We start from the raw sequence: 11,228 nt of genomic DNA on the forward strand, positions 1-11,228 counted from the left end.
CAAGTAAAAATGTTAAATAGATTTTAAAGGGAGGGAGTCCTGCCTACAAGAAGATTGGGTCCTGCCAGTGGGGGCACAGACCAGTATGTCAGTGCTTGGTTTACAATCCTTCATCCTGGTGGTAGATTTCCTTTAAGACAACTTGGGTTTAGACCAATTTGATTCAGACCCAAATTGGGAAAGATTCCGTAAAGGGAATCAGACATTTCTATCAATAACATTAAAACCAAATGCGCCAAGTTCACCTCGTTGTTATTACTTTCCTGCTGGTGATGGATCATTCAGGAGACGACGTTCTGTTCATACAAATCAATCGTTCTCCACCCTGACAGAAGGAAATGGCGCGGACGTGGACTTTGCCTCATCGTGTAATTGTATCATCGCAGCCAAAATGTTCTGAATCATCGACCTTTCAAATCCCCAATATCACCGGTGTGTCCGGAGCCACCGGTGTAAGTGCAGGTGGCAGGTAGTACAGGTGTAAGTGCAGGTACCAGGTAGTACAAGGGTAAATACAGGTACCAGGTAGTACAGGTATAAGGTAGTACAGGTGTAAGGGCAGTACAGGGGCCATGTGGTACAGGTAGCAGGTAGTGCAGGTAGCAGGTAGTAGATAGCACAGGGGCCAGTTAGTACAGGGGCCAAGTATTACAGGGGCCAGGTAGTACAGGTGTAAGGGCAATACAGGGGCCATGTGGTACAGGTAGCAGGTAGTGCAGGTAGCAGGTAGTAGATAGCACAGGGGCCAGGTAGTACAGGGGTAAATGCAGGTACCAGGTAGTACAGGTAGCAGGTAGTACAGGGGTAAATGCAGGTACCAGGTAGTACAGGTACCAGGCAGTACAGGGGTCAGGCAGTACAGGGGCCAGGCAGTACAGGTACAAGGTAGTACAGGTACAAGGTAGTACAGGTGTAAGTACAGGTACCGGGTAGTACAGGTGCCAGGCAGTACAGGTGCCAGGCAGTACAGGTGCCAGGCAGTACAGGGGCAAGTACAGGTACCGGGTAGTACAAGGGCCAGTTAGTACAAGGGCCAGGCAGTACAGAGGCCAGACAGTGCAGGGGCCAGACAGTACAGGTACAAGGTAGTACAGGTGTAAGTACAGGTACCAGGCAGTACAGGGGCCAGGTAGTACAAGGGCCAGGCAGTACGGAGGCCAGGCAGTGCAGGGGCCAGGCAGTACAGGTACAGGTGTAAGTACAGGTACCGGGTAGTACAGGTACCAGGCAATACAGGGGCCAGGTAGTACAAGGGCCAGGCAGTGCAGGGGCCAGACAGTGCAGGGGCCAGACAGTACAGGTACAAGGTAGTACAGGTGTAAGTACAGGTACCAGGCAGTACAAGGGCCAGGCAGTACAGAGGCCAGACAGTGCAGGGGCCAAGAAGTACAGGTACAAGGTAGTACAGGTGTAAGTGCAGGTACCAGGTAGTACAGGTGTAAGTACAGGTACCGGGTAGTACAGTTGCCAGGCAGTACAAGGGCCAGGCAGTACAGGTGTAAGTACAGGTACCGGGTAGTACAAGGGCCAGGCAGTACGGCAAGGGCCAGACAGTACAGGTACGGCAAGTACAGCAGTACAGTACGGCAAGGGCCAGACAGTACAGGTACAAGGTAGTACAGGTGTAAGTACAGGTACCGGGTAGTACAGGTACCAGGCAGTACAGGGGCCAGGTAGTACAGGGGCCAGCCAGTACACAGGCCAGACAGTGCAGGGGCCAGACAGTGCAGGGGCCAGGTAGTACAGGTACCAGGTAGTACAGGTGTAAGTGCAGGTACTGGGTAGTACAGGTACCAGGCAGTACAAGGGCCAGCCAGTGCAGGGGCCAGCCAGTGCAGGGGCCAGCCAGTGCAGGGGCCAGGTAGTACAGGTGCCAGGTAGTACAGGTGCCAGGTAGTACAGGTACCAGGTAGTACAGGTGTAAGTGCAGGTACCGGGTAGTACAGGTGTAAGTGCAGGTACCGGGTAGTACAGGTGTAAGTGCAGGTACCGGGTAGTACAGGTGTAAGTGCAGGTACCGGGTAGTACAGGGGCCAGGTAGTACAGGTGCTAAGCGCTTCCTGCCACAGCCGGTTGGGGCATTGAGCCCCATTTTCAAGATTTGACATCTACAACTATGTAAGGCTCCTGGGAGAGATTGAGGACACATCTTTGGATCTCGCACCTTTCTACGTGGTGCCGTTCAGAAGATGTTAACAATACATTGGGTCCGGATGGTTCTGGTCTTCTGCTGCTCAAAAATATTTGCTGGATCTACAATGATAAAATATACAGTTTCGACTTACATACAAATTCAACTTAAGAACAACCCTATGGACCCCATCTTGTACGTAACCCGGGGGACTGCCTGTACATGGCATGGAATATGAAATAGCGTCACCAGGAAGGTAGAATTTGTTACGCAGGAAACCCTTGTATCTGTACAAGTAAAAATGTTAAATAGATTTTAAAGGGAGGGAGTCCTGCCTACAAGAAGATTGGGTCCTGCCAGTGGGGGCACAGACCAGTATGTCAGTGCTTGGTTTACAATCCTTCATCCTGGTGGTAGATTTCCTTTAAGACAACTTGGGTTTAGACCAATTTGATTCAGACCCAAATTGGGAAAGATTCCGTAAAGGGAATCAGACATTTCTATCAATAACATTAAAACCAAATGCGCCAAGTTCACCTCATTGTTATTACTTTCCTGCTGGTGATGGATCATTCAGGAGACGACGTTCTGTTCATACAAATCAATCGTTCTCCACCCTGACAAAAGGAAATGGCGCGGACGTGGACTTTGCCTCATCGTGTAATTGTATCATCGCAGCCAAAATGTTCTGAATCATCGACCTTTCAAATCCACAATATCACAGGTGTGTCCGGAGCCACCGGTGTAAGTGCAGGTGGCAGGTAGTACAGGTGTAAGTGCAGGTGGCAGGTAGTACAGGTGTAAGTGCAGGTACCAGGTAGTACAAGGGTAAATACAGGTACCAGGTAGTACAGGTATAAGGTAGTACAGGTGTAAGGGCAGTACAGGGGCCAGGTGGTACAGGTAGCAGGTAGTACAGGTAGCAGGTAGTAGATAGCACAGGGGCCATGTGGTACAGGTAGCAGGTAGTAGATAGCACAGGGGCCAGTTAGTACAGGGGCCAAGTATTACAGGGGTAAATGCAGGTACCAGGTAGTACAGGTGCCAGGCAGTACAGGTGCCAGGCAGTACAGGTACAAGGTAGTACAGGTACAAGGTAGTACAGGTGTAAGTACAGGTACCGGGTAGTACAGGTACCAGGCAGTACAGGGGCCAGGCAGTACAGGGGCCAGGCAGTACAGGTACAAGGTAGTACAGGTGTAAGTACAGGTACCGGGTAGTACAAGGGCCAGTTAGTACAAGGGCTAGGCAGTACAGAGGCCAGACAGTGCAGGGGCCAGACAGTACAGGTACAAGGTAGTACAGGTGTAAGTACAGGTACCAGGCAGTACAGGGGCCAGGTAGTTCAAGGGCCAGGCAGTACGGAGGCCAGGCAGTACGGAGGCCAGGCAGTACAGGTACAAGGTAGTACAGGTGTAAGTACAGGTACCGGGTAGTACAGGTACCAGGCAATACAGGGACCAGGTAGTACAAGGGCCAGGCAGTACAAGGGCCAGGCAGTGCAGGGGCCAGGCAGTACAGGTACAAGGTAGTACAGGTGTAAGTACAGGTACCAGGCAGTACAAGGGCCAGGCAGTGCAGGGGCCAAGAAGTACAGGTACCAGACAGTACAGGTACAAGGTAGTACAGGTGTAAGTACAGGTACCAGGCAGTACAAGGGCCAGGCAGTACAGAGGCCAGACAGTGCAGGGGCCAAGAAGTACAGGTACAAGGTAGTACAGGTGTAAGTACAGGTACCGGGTAGTACAGTTGCCAGGCAGTACAGGGGCCAGGTAGTACAAGGGCCAGGCAGTACAGAGGCCAGACAGTGCAGGGGCCAAGCAGTACAGGTGTAAGTACAGGTACCGGGTAGTACAAGGGCCAGGCAGTACAGGTACAAGGTAGTACAGGTGTAAGTACAGGTACCGGGTAGTACAGGTACCAGGCAGTACAGGGGCCAGGTAGTACAAGGGCCAGGCAGTACAGAGGCCAGACAGTGCAGGGGCCAAGCAGTACAGGTGTAAGTACAGGTACCGGGTAGTACAAGGGCCAGGCAGTACAGGTACAAGGTAGTACAGGTGTAAGTACAGGTACCGGGTAGTACAGGTACCAGGCAGTACAGGGGCCAGGTAGTACAAGGGCCAGCCAGTACACAGGCCAGACAGTGCAGGGGCCAGACAGTACAGGTGCAAGTGCAGGTACTGGGTAGTACAGGTACCAGGCAGTACAAGGGCCAGCCAGTACAGAGGCCAGACAGTGCAGGGGCCAGACAGTGCAGGGGCCAGACAGTGCAGGGGCCAGACATAGCAGGGGCCAGACATAGCAGGGGCCAGACATAGCAGGGGCCAGACAGTGCAGGGGCCAGACAGTGCAGGGGCCAGGTAGTACAGGTACCAGGTAGTACAGGTGTAAGTGCAGGTACCGGGTAGTACAGGTGTAAGTGCAGGTACCGGGTAGTACAGGTGTAAGTGCAGGTACCGGGTAGTACAGGTGCTAAGCGCTTCCTGCCACAGCCGGTTGGGGCATTGAGCCCCATTTTCAAGATTTGACATCTACAACTATGTAAGGCTGCTGGAAGAGATTGAGGATCTCTCACCTTTCTACGTGGTGCCGTTCAGAAGATGTTAACAATACATTGGGTCCGGATGGTTCTCGTCTTCTGCTGCTCAAAAATATTTGCTTGGAAGGTGTCAGTCCTGGGAGTTTAATGCCTTAGGCTCCTCCCACACTCGCGTTGCAGATCACATCAGAGTCTGATCAGGGGGCGATCAGGGGTTGGTCAGTGACTGACATTTTCCATCAGAGATCAATCAGTTTTCAGTCAGAGTTTGTTCAGTGTCTCAGCTTTTCATGCGCGTTTTCAATGCGTTTTTCACACGCAGATAACGCGCATGATAAGAACCCAGGGCTGAGCTCTGTCTTTTCTATGCCGATTGATGCGTGAAAGATGCATTGCACTTGCCTGTGTCTCAGAGTGCGATGCGTTTTTGAGGCGTCTCCACAGACTTGTATGGTGCTTTTTTTCACACGCGTGACTTGCGCATGTGTGTGCGTGAAAAAAAATGCAAGTCTGAAAAAGCCCATTGATTACAATGGGTCAGAGAGCGATCCAAGTTCTGCGCCTATCACAAACACAAGTGTGTAAGGAGCCTTAGATGCGGAAGTCATCATTTGCCTGCATCACCTGAGTGTCTTCAGAGATGGGTCCTGATAAGCTCATACAGCAGCCCAGAGTCTATGGAGGACCCACGTCTGCCTATGGTATATCAGTCCATTCCTTACCAGAACGCCGGACGTCATAGAATCTGCACCAGAGCAGTGGTGAAAAGTATAAAACAACAACCCGAGTGTCTTCTACATCAAAATAGTGATAAATATTCACATTCACCGCGTCAGTATATAATTATATTTATCCTGCAAGTCACAATAAAAACTTCCTCATCAGATGTTTTACTGTTTACCCTTCACAGAGAAGAAATGCCGACAAATCAATCAAAATGTTTTATGTAGAATTAACTTGATCTTTCCACAAAAAACAAGTCCCCACATAATTCATTGCTAGAAAAAAAAAATAGGTCTGGAAAGGCGACAAGGCAAAAAATATTTTTAGCAAGAGATTAAAACTTGTGAATAAAAATACATTTACGAACATTTTCGAAAAGTAAAATTAAAGGGAAAACAAACCTTCCCCCCCCCCTCCCCCTCCCCCTGTGGTTTTGCGCCTGGTTTTTGTCGGGCGATACCAGTGTTTATCCCTTTGTGCCTGTCCTGGCAGATTTTTTGGCACCACAAAGCAGCTGCTCTCTGCAGACACAATTTTTGGCTACATTTTTGGTGCAAAATAAGACAAACAAAAAGGCAACAACTTCTTAACCCCTTCATGAATGTGGTTGTAATTTCGGACTCTCGTTTGAGCAAAATACATGAACTCTTCTCGCACTGGAGCCTTCAGTTACCACTTGTCCCGTCTCCGCTCCTCACAGAATGGCACTGAATGAGCGCTGTGCACGGAGGAGCAGAGCTCCCGGTCTAAAGGGGCTCAGATGCCTCAGTTACAGAGGAAAACTGGCAAAAACCTGTCAGAACTGGAGATACGGAAATGTCGGAAATGTGAGCTGCAGATAAAAATCCAATTCACACCTATTTTTTAATTACTTCTGAATATATATATATATACTGCTCCTGTAACCACTAAACTTGACTCATCTCATGTGAAATGAAGCTGAGAAGAGTCATTTTTACCTGACTTCTGGGGAATTTCATATAAAAGAGGAAATTCTAGAAAGACATTTCATACTGTATCTGAATCTAGCGAGGTAAATCCTGGTGATAGGTTCCCTTTAAATTAAAATTGTATAAATGAAAGCTACAATAATTCTAGTGTTCAATACAATTTCCCAAACTTACTTTCACAATTCCCGATTCAGTTTTAAGGTGATTTTCAGGTGTTTTTAGAATGAAAACCCCCATGGGCCGACCCCACTTATGAAAATGCATCACACAGGAAGTTTTACAATGTTCAGCCGCCACATGACTGGTAACTGAGCGTCTAGTGCAGCAGCACATGTGGGGAAGATCCTCCTCGTACATTATCCTATATCTATATACAGTATAGTATCACTCTATTCTGCACACAGTGCACTTACCTCTCGTCTCTCGGCTCATCCGCACTTACTGATTCTCCAGGAAGAAGGATTTTCTCTGCTTGTAAAGAATCAATGGGCGGAGCTTGTGTCTCCTTAACCCCTTGTAGTCTGTTTTATTTCACTTTAATTACTTTACAAGCTGAATGTTCTTCATCCTATAAAGAATGAGGACTCGGCGCATGTTCAGGGTGCGGCACGTGTTGCATTTACGTTGCATTTTAGAAAACAATTCAACAGCTTGGAGAGGGGATTTGTTTAACCCCTTAGTGATGCGGGGTGAAAAGGCTCCAGTGACTGTGCATTTTTAGGGCGCGGTCACACGGTGCCTTCTGGTTGCATTTTGAAACGCATTACCACAGCTGAGATGAGGTGATTTGCCCAATTACATTACTGTGACATTTGCGTTTAAAAAACGCAGTGTAAATGCCATTTTAACGCTTGTGCTTACGCTGTGTTTTGGTAACACCTTTGTTAACATCGGGTTTATACAGCGTTTTGTAAACGCAAATGTTAACAGTAATGTAATTAGGCAAATCACATCATCTCAACCCTAAGGCCCCTTTCACACTTGCGTTTTTCACGCGCGTTTTCTGCGCATGCTTTTGACGCGCAGAACTTGCATTGCACTCTGACGCATTGTAACCAATGGGTCTTTTCAGACATTTTTTTTCACGCACACACGCGTTTTTTTAAACGAGCGTTTAAATCTCGACATGCTCTACTTTTGCAAGTCACGCGTGTGAAAAACGCACCATACAAGTCTATGGAGACGCATCAAAAACGCATCGCACTCTGAGACACAAGCAAGTGCAATGCGAGTTTTTCACGCATCAATTGCCATAGAAAAGACAGAGTTCAGTCCTGAGTCCTTATCCCGTGCGTTATCTGCACATGAAAAACGCATTGAAAATGCATTGAAAACGCGCATGAAAAACTGAGACACTGAACAAACTCTGATGCAAAATGTGCGTTTTTCACTGACCAAACCCTGATCGCTCCCTGATCAAACTCTGACGTGATCTGCAACGCAAGTGTGGGAGGGGCCTAACCCTAACGAAAATGCTACCAAAACGCACTGTGTGACTGCGCCCTTAGCTTGTTTTAGAGGACAAAATCAGGAGACATCTCAACAAAAATATTACAAGTTCCTTCTTTTTTGAATATAAAGGTTGGTTCCTGCAAAAGTTCGGTTGCCAAGTTCTTTGTCAGACCTGAGGCTGTCTGATTTCTGCAGTTCTGTTACAATGAGCCAGTGTAATGAATACTGTGTAGAAATGCCATATACAGCAATACAGTAGAATTTCAGTATATGGTAGGAACAATCAGACCGTCTAGGGTTAATGTACCTTAGAGGGTCTAAAAAATAGTTTAAAAAAAGTTTAAAAAAAGTTTAAAAAATAATTTAAAAAAATTAAAAACCTAAAAGTTCCTCCCCCCTTTCCCTAGAACTGATATAAAACGTGATAAACAGTAAAAGTCACAGACACATCAGGTATCGCTGCGTCCCGATATGCCCGATCTATCAAAATAAAAAAAAACGGTTATTGCCGGCGGTGAACCACCTAACGGAAAATAGCGCCCAAATGTCCGAAACGCAACTTTTACACCATTTTACATCACAAATAAATAAATTGAATTAAAAGTGATCAAAATGTCGCACGGACCTCATATGGCAGCAATGAAAATGACACCTCACACAGTACAATTTTTAGTTTTTCGTACACATTCGTTTAATTTTGGAAAATGTATTAAAACCTATAAACCTGGTACCAAACCAAAGAATAAAGCAGAGCGCAGAGTGAAAGTCCTAAAAGCTGAGCCCACAAGAACGTGACGCACATGCGTTTTTTTTTCCAAGTTTTCCACATTTGGAATTTTTTTCCTGCTTCCCAGTACACGGCAGGGAATAATAAATAACATCACGGTAAAGTTACATTTGTTACTTGACAGAACTTGAGGTCTAATAACACTCGGCAGGGTTCACTTATTTACAGAATATTGGCCAGGGCCGTATCCAGGTGTCAATAAAATGTAACTTTTATTAGTTTTGAATAAAATAAACAGAAATGATTTAAGCAAATAAAACCCCAATGTTTGTGTGGAAGAAATTATTTCTCTTGCTGTCTGTAAAGCCATCAATGTGATTGCTAATGTTTTCCAGCAATCAGTGTTCTGCACAGTTGCATTGCTTGGGTTCGGCTCATTTAAATATATACATTGGGGCAGATTTACTTACCCGGTCCATTCGCGATCCAGCGGCGCGTTTTCTGCGGTGGATTCGGGTTCCGGCCAGGATTTATTAAGGCAGTTCCTCCGCCGTCCACCAGGTGGCGCTGCTGCGCTGAAAAGCATCGGAACGCACTGGAGTTCACCGAGCCGGGCTGAGTAAAGGTAAGTGCAAGCTCCGCGACAGATTTTTGTTTTTTAAATGCAGCGGTTTTCCGAAGCCGTTGGGTTTTCGTTCGGCCACGCCCCCCCCCCCCAATTTCCGTTGCGTGCATGCCAGCGCCGATGCACCAAAATCCGATCGCGTGCGCCAAAATCCCGGGGCAATACAGGGAAAATCGGCGCAAATCGGAAATATTCGGGTAACACGTCGGGAAAACGCGAATCAGGCCCTTAGTAAATGACCCCCAATGTATCAGGAAGTGTCTAATTGTTGTCAGTATTGTTTAATGTTTCTTTTCCTACAGGGAATGTCCGTGTACATCTTGAACTGAGAAGTTACGAGGTGTCCACAACACTCCAGCAAGCACTCGCTCCGCCTATACTGGACTGACCGCTGGTACTATCTGCAGGCTACGCGCCTGATGTAGGATAACTGTCTGCAGCTCAGAGCTGCCTAACCACGCTATTTAGCTCAGTACTTCCACTCATTCATTGTTGCTAAAAGACTAATTCTAACAGCCCCCAACATGATTGGCCAGCTCTCTGACTCCTCAGGGGGAATGGGCTCTACATGATGGCGGCATGCATTGTTTGGGGCTATAAAGCCTATCGGGACCCTCCCCGTTCCATAGATTGACCATACGTGCAGGCTCCCTTGTCTATGGGACTAGTATAGGTCAGAAGGTGGATAGATGTAGTGTTAGACAAATCATAGCCTTGTATTGGAGTGACAACATATCCTTAGTACCCAATATTGGTCCTTACACGGGACCTTTTACCCAATAGAGGTTCTTCTTGTGCACATGCGGGTGAATGTGTGCAGCACCACAAGGCAGTGCGCAGGTCCCAGGACTTAGCCTCTCACATCACAGTGTAAGGACCAAAAACGAGCGAAAAAAACCCTGTGTCCTTATGGTTCAATATATTTTTATTGAGTATTGCGCATAATACATGTTAAAGAGGACCTGTCACCCATAATTTCGGCACTAAAGTGCGCAGCTCCTAGTGCTTGAACAAACGCTGCAGTGTTAGAGTGATAGCGTTACCGGAAACCTCAAACACCGCGGCGGGGTACAGTGTAGTCCTCGCTACCTCTTCCCCAGACCACCCCACTCGCTCCATAGGGTGGCTGTGACTGCCGCGCATCATGCGGAAATCACCGCTCCTAACCACGCCCCAACCCTGCCCCCTCATGCACGGTGGACAGCTTTGCGAGCGGACCGCCCCAGTGTTTCCGGTAACGCTATCCTTATTACACTGTGGCATTTGTTCAAGACCCGAAATTTTGGGTGACAGGTCCTCTTTAAGAGTGAACATTTTCACAAATATTGCATTGCTAAAGTATTATCACATACATGTAGCGTTATATGGTCAGCTATTTGCACAAAAGTCAATATGATGTCAAAGGGTGCGGTCACACGTAGCGTTTAATGGATGCGTTTAAAACGCATTGGAATAGCTGAAGAGGGATTTGCCTAATTAAAAAGCTGTTAACATGTGTGTTTACAAATGCAACCGTTAATGCATTGTTAACGCATTTGTTAACATCGCGGTTAATGCATGCGTCCGGGGACCTGAGCGGGGAAGTGACACATGCAGGATATCGGGCGCAGGATCTTAGTGACTCCCCGCACAGCGCATTATACACGGACAATGCACTTACATGCACCAGGAAGAAGAAGGTGAACTCCGGGAACCTGAGCGGGGAAGTGACACATGCAGGATATCGGGCGCAGGATCTTAGTGACTCCCTGCACAGCGCATTATACATGGACAATGCACTTACATGCACCAGGAAGAAGAAGGTGAACTCCAGGGACCTGAGCGGGGAAGCGACACATGCAGGATATCGGGTGCAGGATCTTAGTGACTCCCCGCACAGCGCATTATACACGGACAAAGCACTTACATGCACCAGGCAGAAGAAGGTGAACTCCAGGGACCTGAGCGGGGAAGCGACACATGCAGGATATCGGGTGCAGGATCTTAGTGACTCCCTGCACAGCACATTATACACGGACAATGCACTTACATGCACCAGGCAGAAGAAGGTGAACTCCAGGGACCTGAGCGGGGAAGCGACA

At 47.7% G+C, this 11,228-nt stretch overlaps 1 protein-coding gene across 1 annotated transcript in view; it reads right to left on the reverse strand.

Annotated features, from left to right (window-relative positions):
* The window catches only part of LOC140106331 (uncharacterized), a 52,381-nt gene extending 45,510 nt beyond the window's left edge, over positions 1-6,871 (reverse strand). The window contains exon 1 of the mRNA XM_072130732.1: positions 6,757-6,871. The gene's annotated coding sequence lies outside the window, so the exon portion shown is untranslated. The remainder of the gene's footprint in view (positions 1-6,756) is intronic.
* Between the last annotated feature and the right edge of the window lie 4,357 nt (positions 6,872-11,228).

Source organism: Engystomops pustulosus, chromosome 11 (assembly GCF_040894005.1).
Source record: "Engystomops pustulosus chromosome 11, aEngPut4.maternal, whole genome shotgun sequence".
NCBI classification, from domain to species: Eukaryota; Metazoa; Chordata; class Amphibia; order Anura; family Leptodactylidae; genus Engystomops; species Engystomops pustulosus.